General features: G+C 37.7%; 1 protein-coding gene and 1 pseudogene across 2 annotated transcripts in view; both read left to right on the top strand.

The window, feature by feature from the left end:
* Positions 1–15,721, top strand: part of Adgrb3 (adhesion G protein-coupled receptor B3) — a 707,858-nt gene that overhangs the window by 86,854 nt on the left and 605,283 nt on the right. The gene's annotated exons all lie outside the window — the stretch shown is intronic.
* On the top strand, positions 2,798–2,980 carry LOC127195543 (ATP synthase subunit ATP5MJ, mitochondrial-like; annotated as a pseudogene).

The following is a 15,721-nucleotide window of genomic DNA, read 5'->3' as shown; positions in this document are numbered from 1 at the left end:
TGTAAGTTAGGACATAAACACACAGACTAAAATGGATCCACATTTATAGTAATATATTTAAACTCAATCTGGTGAATTTCACATGGACCTCGCTAATTAAGGGGTTTTCATGGTGCATCGTATCAGGGGAATGTAGGATATGGGTATGAAGTAGACAACGGGTCAGGGCAGCCCCCTTAAGACGCTTGGATGGGGATCTGAACACTTCATTTTCAAATATTCCTTTCTTGCAGGAAACCACAAACTTAAGGATTCTCTTTGTTCAGCTCTCTGTCCCTAGGCATACTTAGAGATCCACACTTGAAATTTAAGCACTTGCCCTTTTATCTTGGATGGCATTCATATAGATGGAAGTACATAGTTTTGCCCAAAGTAAAATTTTCTTAGGTTTTCCTATCACCACTTCAATTTTTTGAGAAATATGAGCCTCAAAGCTCCCAGGCCAGAAGATAAAGGCTCAGATATCAGGGCGGTGCAGTTTTCTCTCTCCTTATGATTTGATTCAACCCCTGAGCTTGTTTAGAATGGAAGAATACAAGAGAAACATCAAATCTCTTTTATTTCTTCATTGGAATGAATGTTTACAATTAGCATATGAAGTAATGGTTTCATTATGATATTTCCAAGGGTTACTTGTCACTTTCAACTTTCCCCAGGCAGTGCCCAGCCAACCTCAGGTCTATTCCTCTAAAGGTCACCTGCTTCCCTCTAATTGTCCCTTTTTATTTTCAGACTTATACACACAAAACAAACTTTATCTAGAGCCTACAAATAAGAGGTAGCCTACGATTTCTATCTATGTGAATCTGGCCAGCTATTTAGCTGTTTAGATTTTATACTGTGTGATTCCAGTCCAGAAGAAAATAGATTCTGTAAGGACACTGAGAAATTTCCAGAACACTGCAAGATGGTTATAAAAGGAGTAGGGGTTGCATTACCAGGTGACAAGCCAGGAGTAAATGAGAAGTGGTTACTTAGCTGTCTAACTCGTAGGTTTCATACACAGAGGAAGGAATTATGAAGACAATGCTGTGTTGTTAGTATAACAGAAAACTGGCAAAGACTGAAAGTTAAAGCTTGACATTTTAAAGGAATTTGCCTGGGGTTTGAAACCTAGATTTTATTCAAATAGAGTTTAAGCCTTCTTAGGAAGTCAGAGGTCACCATTTGAGTCTACTTGAAAGAGCTGGGCTTCTGTGAGGAAGCACAGAATTGAGTACGTGATGCTAAGCTATAACAGTGGACATCACACAGAGCCGAGCCATGCTGTGAAAAATGACACACTCTTAACACCGAGGTTCACAGAAAAATTTGAACTTGTGAAAATTGGGTCACCAACAGAGTTATTCCTAATTTAAAATCTTCAGGTTCTCATTACAAGTAAACAAACAAACAAAAAATGTAATCTTGTTTCTCTATCTTCATCTAGTTCAAATCGAATTCTTTTGTCGTTCTATTTCCAACCTATCAGTACTCATTACACTTATTAGAAATTCCACTTATTTCTTATATCATGCGGTATTTGCTTTTTCTCTCAGAGTGCTCACTTCTCTGTAAACATCTGTATTTAACTAGTCACTGGTTATAGACTTATAACTATATTTGTAGCCTTCATTATACAATGTGCATTTGCTTAGTAATTTTCTCTGTGTAGCTTGTTACCTTCAAGAGTCAACAGAAACTCACTTGCCAGGGTTTGTGACATGGTAAATATATAAAATAAGACAAAGTTTGAAATATTACTTGAGTGGATGAACAATTAGGCTAGATTCTAAGATAATGTTTGAATAGAATATTTAATTTTTATATCTAGATAAATAAGTCTAAAACAAACTTGGCATAAGAATATGTTTATCTAGTTTCTAAAAGACTGATTAGCATTTCAAATAGATAATATATTGAACTTTTCTATGATTAATAATAAACTGAAAACTTGGTAGAATCTGAAAGTAATCAATTTTGATTATAATACAAATGAAAAGGGGAAACATCTTATTAAAATTAGAAATAAAGACATACTCATTTATTGAGAAATATTTTTAAGTTGTTAAGATCTTATGCTTTTCCTATAGTAAATGAATTTATAACAATATATTTGTCTAATTAAATTAATTTATGAAAATTGGAGCATTTCAAACTAAGGCACCAGCCAAGGACAATACAGGCGGTAAACTTTAAATCCCTACCCAGATCTAGCCAATGGTCAGAACATTCTCCACAGTTGAGTGGAGAGTGTGATATGACTTTCTCACGAACTCTGGTGCCTCACATTTGACCATGTCCCCTGGAGGGGGAGACCTGGTGGCACTCAGAGGAAGGACAGCAGGTAGCCAAGAAGAGACTTGATACCCTATGAGAATATATAGGGGGAGGTAATCCCCCTCAGGAACAGTCATAGGGGAGGGGAATAAGGGGAAAATGGGAAGGAGGGAAGAATGGGAGGGTACAAGGGATGGGATAACCACTGAAATGTAACAAGAATAAATTAATAAAAAAAACTTAAAAAAAAAAAAAGAAAATTGGAGCATTTTAATATGCTTGGTATTTAGACTATACAGACTCATGAGAAAAGACATGTGACCTGGGTCATGTAAGGGTTCTCCTATTACCATGCCTACCATGAACTCTTTGTAATTTTTAAAATTGTCATTATGTGGAATATAGTTTGCTTTTAAAGAGGACCACGTTAACATAAGGCCTTATTACAGACAAATTCCTGAAATTTTTTTCTATTTTGAAATAAGGAGATTTTTAGTTTTAGTTAATACTGTATGGTCTGTGTCCTTGTTCCGCTGAGATGCCTTACAGCCTTATTAAGAATGTCTGGGTCCCAATGAAACCCTACTATACCCAGGTTTACTAGGAAATTTGCGTAGGAATGGGGTTAATGACCCTCATCCTTTATAAAATCAGGAGTACTGATAAAAGAAGTAAAGCTTTGAAAGACTCCAGTCCTGCACCTGCCCATGGCCATCATTGACCGCTCTCTGAGTCCACCAAGCTTAAGCAAACTGTGTTAGGTAGACATGGAACATCGCTGCACACTTGTCTAAGTACCATTTACAATGTGGCATTAATAAATGTGAGAAACACCAAAAACAAACAAACAAACAAAATACCAATTTAGAATTCAGAAGAGGAGTTCCAATCATACATAAGTACCCATATATACATATCCATAAGTAGTTAGTAGCAACTTAAAATTATGACACCTCGGGCTGTTATCAAGACAATGATTGTAAATTCTTTAAAAAGGACTACATTATTAGGGCCTCTGACTTTCTAAGGTCAAACATGGGGTGGGAGATGGGGAGATGGCTCAGTTGGTAGAAATCTTGCCATGCAAATGTGATGACGTCTTTGCATTCTTGGGGCCTCATCATTTTAAAAGCTAGTGTAATAAAACAGCTTATGTGTTTCCCACACTCCAAAATGAAAATGGGAAGGAGAGACAGAGAGAGATCCTGGAAGCTTACAAGCCAGCTGGCCGGGCATATCCATCAAAACAAACAAACAAACAAACACGTAGAAATAAAAGAAAATTGGCTTGGAATATGATTCAAGGTGGTGACCAACCTTAGATGTTCTCCTCTATCCTTCAGATATGTGGCGGTCACACATGATTACACATCCAAGCTCATGCTTACCCCTGATGGAAGTCATGAAGAGAGTAAACTGACATAGGCATGTCTGATATTTAAAACCTAAGAATATGGTGGAGTTCTTCATGGCACGTATAGGATAGGGAACCTGCAGAGTGAACAAACATTTACACTTCTACAGTTGGCTCAGACCTATGATTTCTAGCTCATAGCCAGAATGTTTACTGGTGAACTTGCCAGGAATGCCTCTGGGGTTGTTTTGAAAAGCAGAAGTCTGAGTGTCATGAGTGGATAGTAATTAAGGGGGAAAAAGAGATGTATGCAGATCTTTCTAGAACCTTTGTTGGAAAAAAGACAAATGAACTGGATCTTGACAAAATATGCATGGCCAAGTGAAATAATTTTGAGATAGGCTTGAATATCTCTGGCTGAACTCAAATTCACAATGTAGCCAGTGACGGCCTTGGACTCCTGCTTCTCTCGTTGCTGTCCATGTAATTCTTGGCTTACAGGCATGCCCCATCATGCCTGGGTCATTTTCCAGAAAGATTACCATGCTTTATATGCTAAGTAACTATTTGGAAAGAGGTACAATGAATATATATTTGTTACTTAAAACAATTTTTACTTTAAATATATTTTGTTCATATTCTTTCCCTCCCCCATGTCCTTTTAGATCCTGAGAATAGGGTATGTCCCTAAGTAGTGGAACGTAGGTCAAACATAGTTGTGGGTATTTTCTTCAGTGAGGAGTGTAGCGGGAGACTAGAGAAGTCAAACCTATTGACTCAGAAGGGAGGTGTGAGTAAACAGTGTGATGTTCTCCTTGTTCGTAGTTTGAGATATAATGAAGCTGAGTATGAGTGCATGAAACAGTTGCTATCTGGAGAGAGCTAAGGTGATAAATAGCTGATGAGAAAAATAACTTCCGCCTTAGTTCTCAGTGGCTCTAATAGTAAGCCAAGGATGTTTGCATATTCAAATTGTAAGTTAATTATCCGTAGCGGTCCAACCATCCATGCAGCTGATTGTAGAGCCTAAGTGAACACTACTCATTTACTTTTATTACCCCAACTATTTAGTTTTAATTAACTTTCTCTGATTTTGTTTAACTTTCTTGACTAATGATAGCAAAAGGTTGGAGCGTGTTAAAAGAGATGTTTAATTAGCATTGTCCTAACCCAACTTCAGCAGTAGTAGGTACCACTGTAATGACTGTCACCAATCATTCAGAAGCTGGGGAACCTTAAGACCCTCTTGACACATCTGCTGAGTTATCATACACTTGATTAAACCTGTCTTACCACCTCTGTATTTTCTGCTCTACTCATTAAAAAACAATTCATTCAAAACAAATCTCACACTATATTTTTGAGAGTGGAAATGCATGCTAGTAATTACATACAGTGCGATATGTTTCGTGAAGACATTCAAATGTCTATAGTTTTGCAAACCCATAGCAATAAATAGAAAATGAATATCAGTAATGAAGGAAAGCATTATTTTTGCATGTATTTATTTTTATATTATTTTTTGTGGATATTTTGCCTGATTGTACATTTGAATCACAAGGGTGGCCTTGGAAGCCTGAAGAGGATATCACATCTTCTGGAACTTGAGTCACAGTCTGTTGTTAGCAGCTATGTGGTGCTGAGAATCTGTAATACACTTAATTAAAAATAAATTTTAAAAATTCAGAGGCCACCCCTCTCCACCCCCTCAGATGTGGGAAGAGCAGGCATGGGGGTGAGAAGGCTGGGAAAGAGAAGGGAAATTAGTGTTGGGACATCTCTGGCACAAGCTGGAGAGCTGGAATGGGGGAGGCACCTGGGACAATATGTGGGTGACCCTAGCTGAGACTTACAGCAGTGTGGGATACTGACACTGAAGTGGCCACATCCTATAGCCAGGCAGGACTTTAGTGGATGGAGGGGGACACCAATCCACCCACAAAACCCTGGACCCTGTCTATTAGATGTCCAGGATTAAAAGATGACCAGAGATTGAGGGAATGGCCAACCAATGACTGGCCCAACTTAAGACCCAACCCATAAGAGCGACCCAACCTTTAACACTATTAATGATACCCCACTGTGTTTGCAGACAGGAGTTTAGCATAACTGTCATTTGAGAGACTTCATCTAGCAGATAAAGGAAACAGATGCAGAGACCCATAGCCAAATATTAGGAGGAACTCAAGGAGTCTTGTAGAAGAGTTAGGGGTAAGATCGAGGGAGCTGGAGAGGTCAAGGACACCACAAGAAGATCTACATAGGCAATTAACCTGGGCCCATGAGGGACTCATAGAGATTAAACCAACAACTGAAGAATGCGTATGGGTGGCTCCTAGGTCCTCTGCACATCTGAAGTGACAGCCACTTGGTCCTCAAGTGAGTTCCCTAACAATTAAGGTGGGGCTGTGTCTGCCCGGGACTCTGTTGCCTTCCTCTGGAACCTGTTTCCTTAGGAGGGTTGCCTTGTCTTACCTCAGAGAAAGAGGATGCACTTTGTGCTGATGCAACATGATGTGCCATGGTGGGTTAGTACCCAGGGTTTGCCGGGGAGGGCAGGGGAAGGGGAGAGGAGGGGGTAGGAGGGTGGGACAGGGGAGAGAGGAGAAAGTGGGCTTGCGATTGGGCTGTAAAATGAACAAATAAGCAAATCATTGAGGGAAATGTTAGGGGCCACCTATATACATATACACACATATATATGGAACAATCTCTCCTGCTGCCCCCAAACGAAGTAAAATCATAACAATGTTTTTTACAATAAGAATTGTAATCATCGTGTCTTTGACTGACTTCTATTGCTTTGTAACTGACTTTTGGAGAAATTTGAAGGTATATTACTTGTCATATTTTTCTCAGTATTATTGCAAATCATAGCTAATGAGAAGCTTCTTGGAAATAGTTTTAAATTCAGCATATATTGTAGATTCTCCAGATTCTAATTAAGCAAACTGTTTAGGTGCTTTATTTCAACATAAAGGATTTGGGAAGGAGATTTCCAACTCATCCAATGACAAGTGATATACATTTTAAAGAAAACTTGACACTTTTCCTACTTCCTCTGGGACTTGACTCTGACAGAGAGGAGAGAGAAAAAAAAAAAATAACAACACCAATTATGCCAGTCATTCTGAGAAATAAAGTTCATTCTTTGAAAATTGAGTTAGTATACTTGAAAGTGTACTGATTTAGAATTGCAAGATTAGAAATTGAGTTCTTGATTGTCTTCCTCACACCTCTACAAACTCCGTGGGTCACTGTTTATAAAGGAGAATAATGAATGCCTACCACATAGGGTGTCTACAAGATTTAAATTAAGATGAAGGATATATATGTCCATTTGAATGCATTATGTGGCAATCAACAAGCAACCACTTCAATTATTAAATTATGAAGATACATTATTTGATGTCACAGGATACAATTAGAAAAAGCAAACAACTACATATGAGCATCTAGTCATTAATGTTTTTTCCTTAGTTGGAAAAAAAAACCCCTAAAATTATTCTGAAAATTGAAATGTTTTATGTTACATGACTATATTGTGGGTCATTTTTAACCCATTTTTATGATTTTCTTTAATTTCTCAAAAACATATTTCACATATTTATTAATTAATTATATCCTATAGGCAGCACTTCTGCTCCCTTTACTGCATTGATAGGGAATATTTATGTTTGCTGTAGGTCAGGCCAAATATGACTAACTATGTATTTATTTTCTATTACAACTAGCTTGGATTTTGTGAGATTTTTTGATTACAGAATCATATATTTTTATATCAGGAAACAGTGCTTCTATCCATTGTGCTGCTATTGGTTGTTAATTGTGGCATAGTCTCTCTGCTCCTTTTACGTGGGATTCCTTCTCCGTGAGTGGGAGCCTCTCAGGGCTTGTCTCCTTCTCGTTCCCGGCACCATTGTCTTGGAGTCTCTGTATGGATGTCTCAGCAATGACTATCCTCACTTTTAATCATTTCTTTTTATCCCTTAAGGCAGGCAAATAAATCCTCTCCTTGCTCCTTTTTGGTAGATATGCAGAAATTATTAGTTGAGGAACACAGAACCCTTTAAGTGCTTTGGGGCTTTTCCTCCTTCAGGTGTGTGTTTGTGACTTGAGTAGTTTAATTTCATTGGGCATTAACTTTCTAGTAATGTAGTTCCTACATTGTGTTGAATGGTTTGTGAGTGAGTATGGTGTATGAGTTTTTATGAACCTTGTTTTTGCATTTTCTTCCTTTTACTATTATTAGTTCTTTGCAAACTTGATAAAGTGTGTTTTAGACATATTCACCCCTCCATGAATTTCTCTTAGATCTTACCCTTTTTATTTCTTGCCTACCACACAGCTCTGTGTATGTTGTGTGTTTTAAAATCAATCAGCCCAGTTCTCGCAGTCCTATTTTTATTAGCCACACATCACTGGATGTATGGTTCATCCACCCTGAAAAACACTCTTGAAGAAAGCTGACTTTCCCTCTTGCAGAAACTATCAGTTTCCACTAGCACATCCCGAAGGGTGAGACTTTTCATCTAATTCCCCTTTCCATGCTGTGGATGCTTTTAAATTTTCTGTGAGTGCATATATGCAACTGCCATGCTGTGTCCACAAAACACTGTTTTCTTGCCATCCATTGCTTCCTGCCCTTACACTCTGTCAGTCCCCTCTCCTAAGATGAGACCTGAATCTTGTAGGTGGGGATATGATGTAGAATTCTCGTTTATAGGTGAGCATTACATAGTCTCTTATTCGCTTAACCTTGACTAGTTGCCAGTCTCCATGTTAGTCCAGTCTATTCTAACTACAAACTTCTTATAAGGGTTGAATCTTGTATTATATCGATGTATAATAATAAATTATTAGATATCATTTGGGTTCCGTTTTTCCTCCTGTCCCAGAGCAGTTGGCCTGCAAAGGTATTGCCAATGGATCCAGATGGGAGGAAGTGAGAGGAAGAATGGCAGAGGGAAGGCCACTTGTGAAAGAGCCCTCAGGTGGTGGTAGGCAGGTAAGAAGCAGCCTTCACTGTGGACAGCTTCAGTGAGACCACTCATTTAACTGGGAGGCACAAAGGCTATTTGAACCTTTGAGGAGTGAGTGAGTAGGGGCTATTTGCCTTGCTTTCCATTTAAAAATATGAGTTTTGCCAGGATAACCTCCAAAGAATTTAAGAATACGCTTTCTGACCTGAGCGGTGGTAGTGCATGCCTCTAATCCCAACACTTGGGAGGAAGAGGCAGGTAGATCTCTGGGAGTTCTAGGCCATCCTGGTCTACAGAGAACCAGGACAGCCAAGACTACACAGAGAAACCCTGTGTCATAAAACCAAATCAAACCAAAAAAAAAAAAAAAAAAAAAAAAAAAAAAAAAAAAAAAAAAAAAAAAAAAAAAACACAAAAAAACAAAACAAAACAAAAACCCAAAAAAACCAGACAAACAAAACCCAAAAAGGGTTAAAGGACTATCCTTTCTGCTATAGTATACTCAGTTGTAGAAAATATCAGTCTCAGTAACTTATTGATATACTTAAAAATTATTGTCTGTGTGATCTTATTTTATCTTATTATTGAGGTGAAAGTATATTCTTATGTTCACTAGTGACTTCAGCTTTTAATGTGGAGTTTTGAGGATTTTATACAAGTACTGTTTTTTGTTACATCACTTCTACCAATCTGTGTCTCCTACTTCTCCCTTGTTCTTCTCCCACTTCCTCTCAAAGGCCTGACTTCCTCTTTTCTAATTGTGTAATTAACATTTACACAAACATACACACACACACACACACACACACACACACACACACACACACACTCCTTACTGAGTTCATTTAGTGTTGCTTGCATCTGTATGTGTTTAGAGTTGACCACTTGAGACTGGATAACTTATTGTGGGTCTCCTGCCTGGAGAATACTGATTCTTTACCCCAGCAGCCATCAACTGCCTGTCAGTCTCTATCTACAGGTGGGCCCTTGTAATATTTCCTCTATCTGACTTGGCATGTGGGCTGATATTATAGTTATGCAGGTCTTGCTAGGCTATAATATGGCTGATAAACCATAGATGAAGTGTCCTTATTTTATAGAAGTCTGGAGCCTCTAACTCTATGCTCATCCTGCCCACTCTTCGACAATGAGCCCAAGGTGTGGGGGTTGTACTGAAGATGTGTTATTGGGACCACATATCCCACAGTCTGTGAGTAGAGTTGTGTGTTTCTATAATTGCATCCTTGAAGAGGGGTGAGAGCCATGCTTATCTGTGCATAGCTCAATATAAAATGACCTAGCTTGTTCCTAAGCGTCAGAAAAGGAAAAAATAGGAATGACTTCTATTTATTTTGAATATCTTTTATTCATATGTTGAGTTCTGTTTCATGCATTCATTAAACCTAGTTCTTTTTCAGGTTAGTTGTTGTCCATTAACAATCATTTTTTTGCAATTTTCTTTTAAAACAATCTTAAAATTGCTTGGACTTTTTAAAAGTGGAAGTACATATGCTACCATGTTGTAATTAGAATCCTGTTTCTTGCATCTTACTATTGTTCGTGCCATTGTGCCTTGTAACAGGAATGTTCTCTCAAAGGCGCATTAACATTCTTCAACTGTGCATAAAGTTGTTTTGCCTTGTCACTCCCATTTAGAGAAGAGCATTTTATAGACTTTCCCTGTTACGTATATAGTATTTTTCTATAACATTTTTAATTCTTCAAAAACATTTACTTGATTTCTTTACTAATTTTTGACATTAAAATCTATAACCAACCTCTAATATTTCACCTGTGTTCTTAATCCTGCTGTCAATTTTCTTTCCCTTGTCGGTTGTTATATATTCTCAGTTATAGGGTTACTTTCTATTTTGACCACTCCATATTGGTCATAAAAGCAGCAGCCTTAGAGTCACTGTGTAACTTCCATAAATCACTACCTTATTAAGGAAGCATGCATTTGCAATGTTTTATGACAGAGACACTTAATCTCTTGTAAAATACAATTGAGTTCTGTGAATTACATATAGTGGATGCAGGGAAGAGAGGACAGAGAGGGAAGAGAGGAAGACAGATGCTTTAAGGATAGAAATATTTACTCTCAAGGAAGAGATGCCTGGTCTAGAATGATTGGCTCTTTTTAATACTAGTCCTTAGTAGAGTAGGATTGCCTAGCATTTGAGGCCAGTTTCCACTAAACACTCAATATTAAGCCAGGCAGTAGTTTATAAAAAAAAATTCTGTCTCAAGAAAACAGAAGATGAAGAGGAGGAAGAGTAGGACAAGAGCATAAGAAAAAGAGGTGTGTGAGAAATTGAAAGAACTACTGAGAAACATCTTTCAACTGACTTATCTAATTGATGAAGACTGTGCATTTGGGTGTGTGTGGGGGGAGGTTCTATTGCATCCTAGAGAGCAGTGAACCACCTAAATATGTGCTACTGAAGCACAGCAGTGAGATCTCCCACAAACATTTATGCAGCATTTACATTAGTAGAAAGTGTCAATCAATCCGGCAATGACCTCTGTTGTCTGAAATTACATAGCCTGCTTATTCGGTATGGTTTTTATACATTTGAACATTAACAAAAATGCATTTTCAAGCTTAAAGGGAACCCCCTGTGGTAGATTCAAAACCAGAGCATTGCATTTCCTTATATGCTTATACAATTCATTTAAGTACTTAAATGGAATCATTTCAGGCAATTGCATTTGCAAATTTGTTGCTAAACATAGAGTAGAAAAGGTTGATATAAAAATGTGAAGAATAATTTATAGGAGCTTTGGAATTCTAGAAATGTCCGTTGAGAATTTTCTTGGAAACAGATACGTCTGGTACTATTTGGAAATATATATGTGTATATATATAGGATATTTGCCATATTTCTTGTAAATTAGTTGTATTTTATAATATTTAATAAAACACATTCAAATAAGCTTAACATTATTGAGTTTTTTTGTTTTGTATTTTGTTTGGTTTGGTTTTTTGAGACAGGGTTTCTCTGTAGCCTTGGCTGTCTTGGACTGGTTGTGTAGACCAGACTGGCTTTGAACTCACAGAGTTCTGCCTGCCTCTGCCTCCCTAAATTCTGGGATTATAGGCATGCCCAGCTGAGTTATTAAGTTTCATGGCACTATGAATTAGTTTAGTATAGTAGATTAAAAAAAATAAACTACTATTAAAAGTTGTAAGTGTTCAGGTTTAATTACCATAAGTACCTATTTTAACATGTTATTAACAATAATCATGACACTGTTGAAGGATACATTAAAAGAAGGACCATATGGACTTCTATATCAAGACCTGTGACTACAGATGAATAAGAGAAATAATCACACATGGAGTTAAGCTTTCTCTACCAGCCGTATTAAGTAACATATTACGGACTAATGGGGACAGTTATAGCTGTGTTGAGGAGCCTAGATTAGCAGAAGCTCTAGAATCAATGAGATATTAAATTGCTTATAACAACTGAAGAGGAACATCTGTTCTAGTTGCCGTTGCTATTGCTGTGATGAAACACCATGACCAAAGCAACTTAGGGTGGGTGGGGGGGGAGGGCTGGAGTTATTCAGCTTATCCTTTCACATTTCAGTTTATCACCAAAGGAAGTCAGGACAGAAACTCAAATAGGGCAGACACCTGGAAGCAGGAGGTGACGCAGAGGACATGGAGAAGTGCTCCTCACTGGCTTGCTCCTCAAGTCTCCTCAAGTCTCCACATAGCGAAGGCACCACCTACAATGGGCTGGGCTCTCTCTCATCAAGCATTAATTAAGAAAGTGCCTTACAGGCTTACCTATAACCTGATCTTATGGGAGCATTTTCATAATTGAGGTTCCATCGTCATAGATGATTTTAGCTCCTGTCAAGTCGACATAAATCCAGCTGCACAGATATGTGAGAAGAAAAATCTCAGGTGGTTCTTATTAACAGTGCTGCCTGAAAATACAAGAATGATGATAACATATGTCTGAGTATGACTACGTTCAGACTCTTTGAGAAAGAGAGCAAAACTCAATCCCTTTATGAGCATTTATTCATTGCTTACAATCTTGTCATGTACTGTCTCAGTGAAAATGTACATAATTTTAACACATTTCCCTCCATTTAAACACAGCTCTGTATTTCAAATTTTTGAAATGAGAAGGAATCAAGAAAAAGTACACTTAAACATGAAACTGAACTTTCCAGATTAAATTCAAGAAGCAATATTTTAAATCTAGGTCCAGAGCAAACACACAAAAATTAGTATTTATTGGTTGGTCAACTGATTAAAAATTGTTGTTTGTTGATAAATGTGGTGCCCACTTGTGAAACAGGAGAGAAATCGAATCAAATTTCAAAGGATTATGCAGACTTTGAATCATTAGCTTTGAAAATGTTTAAGGAACTGTTGGTGAAAAGTCGTGTTCAGTTGCATCAATGATGGCATTTGACAAGAACATAGCAGGGAGAGGTACTTATGGAAGAGGTATTCATGGGAAAAGTACCCACGTAGTGTGATAACATATCATATGCTACTCACAGGGGTAGTGATTTCTTATACCATAAGATTAACACAGGTTCACCATTAGAGATTGGTTTAAAAGAAATTTGGGCAACTTTGAAATTGACATAAACCTTTATGGAACCCAAAATAAAACAGGAATAGGCATATGTCAAAGGAAGAAAGCACTGTAGGAATCATTCTAGGTAGAGACAGAAGAAGGCAGCCATAGAAATTGGGCCTCAACATTCTGCTATTGAATGTCTCTGAGAAGCTTTACAAATTAATGCTGATAGGAAAGTTATTTTGGGGAGTCATGATTAACTTTTCATTACTCGCTAAGTAGAAATTATAGGTACATTTAGCATTTTTATATAATCATACGAGTCTAAATGATTCTGCCAGTCGATGGGGAGAGTAATAATATAAAAATGACAGATTAGGGAACACTTTAAGAAGTAATGTCACTATCTGAAAACAAGAAATACGAAAGTCAAGAACAACATTTTTTTTTTTATTTCCCTCTCACCAAAATGGAGAGTATTAGGAGGAGCTATTATGTCCATAACGTATCCTAGCAAGTGGTTTGAGGTGTGGGAATGATTTCACGTGGATATGCTTATTAGGCTATTAGAGATACAATCTTTGTGAACATACGGCCATTTTAAATTTTCTATATAAAGAGTTTGTGATTAGGATCTGCTGTGTGGTTTATTGAAATATCAGATGGAAGAAAATACCCAGAGGAAGTTTTGATTCAGTAAGAAAAATAAAGGACGAACTTGTGTTGTCTTGTATTTGAATATTTAAATCCCTTATTTGGTAGCATGTAAGATAACTTTTCTCAGAAGTCAGAGATTAGAGTTAAGGAGGGAAATGTACAAATTGCTTTAAAATAAAATATAGGTTTAATCCCCACACTTGTCGCTGGTTTGACAAGGTGGTATTCTTTTCATGCTGGCTAAGGAAATTGGTCTCATAAAATTTACAATGGGGATGCTCTGGAACCTAGAAATGTAAAGGAGTGGGTGTTTGAATGAGGCTGTCCGTGGACACTGAGAAGGAAGAAGAAGAGTCTTTACCCATGGCCCATAGCCATAGCATACTCGACACACAGCTCAGCTCTGTGACTGCTCCTGCTAGCCTGAGAACTCTGAAACTGCACTGCAGGTCAATGTATCTTCTCTTTTCAGCAGCTAAGCTCATGATAGATAGCCAATACATTTTATCTGAATATTGTATTAGTCACTTGTCTTACTGCTAGAGCAAAATTCATGACTAGCCAACTGAAGGGAGGATTATTTTGTCTCTTGGTTTAGAGTACATTCCACCATGATGGGGATTCATGGTGTTGGATGCACTCACTAGTAGGTGATTGAGTGTGAACAGAAGTAGCAATGCTTCCTCATCAGAACTCTTTCCTTTCTTAGCTAAGGCCAGAAGATGCTTCCCACCTTTGGAGAACATTGATCTCCCTCGGTTAATCTTCCCAGATGTACTCTTACAGACATACTCAGATGGGATTAGGTTAGTTGATCTCAGAACTCATCAACTTGAAACAAAATTAACCATAACAAATACTTGGTATATACAAATTGTCTTTCTGGTAAACCTGGATATAATAAGAACCTGGTATAATTAAAAATATACCAAACAAAATAAGTACCATGCTAGCGCTCTAATAATTCATAAAACCTACACTGGGTTGTGAGTCCCCATTTCATGAGGAATTTGTATAAGAAGAATAAAGGGCCAGTGATGTGAAAAGCCCAGCTTTTGAGAGGTTGAGAGTAACGCCAATTGCATCACAGAGCATGCAGAGAAGGCATCAACATTTTTGATTGGCATGAGCTTCATTCAGAGAGATGATCAAATGAACCAGAGCAGATGATACTTAACAAGAGTTGAGTACAGTACAGTCACACGGAAAGAGAATACTGAGAACAGGAGACGGATGCATGTGTGCCCGTTTATGACTGCATGTTACTATCTTTGGCCAGATAAACACAGCTTCTAGACATCTAAGACAAGGGGACTTCACTTCTAAGGCTGTGGTACTGCTAATAGCCATGGGCCTGAGAATCCAGTAAAGGCCACAAGAAAGAATGACTATAGCTGACCTGACTTCTGGAGTAGAAAATTCTCTTCTTGTTAGCATTATCATATTTAAAGATATAAAGGAAGGAGCTGGGGAAGTGGGTCAGTGGGTAAAATCCTTGCTATTCAAGTATAAGGATCCACGTTTGTATTTCCAGCACTCCCGTAAGAGCTGGGTGTGGTTGCACAGTCAAAAACCACTGAAACAGGGCCAGAGTGAGGGGGAAAAGAGTTGGTGGAGACAGGCACATCCAAGAGCTCGGAGGCCAGACTGTCTGGGCAGTTGGTGAGCTGCAGGTAAAGTGAAAAACCCTGTCTCAACAGGTAATTTAGAATGTAATAGAAGAAGGCATGTAAAGCTGCCTTTGACCTCTTCGCACAGTTACAGTGTGCATACAATCTGTGTGCGTGCACATTCATAGTCACATGCACAAATATATATATAATTAAATACATTTATATTTATTTATTATATATAATTAAACATAAGTGAATATATAGTGCATAATATGTGTTCACACATATAATATATATTATATA

Source organism: Acomys russatus, chromosome 11 (genome assembly GCF_903995435.1).
Source record: "Acomys russatus chromosome 11, mAcoRus1.1, whole genome shotgun sequence".
NCBI lineage: Eukaryota > Metazoa > Chordata > Mammalia > Rodentia > Muridae > Acomys > Acomys russatus.
Note: the sequence above shows the minus strand (reverse complement) of the source record. Positions and strands in the feature narration are given on the sequence as shown.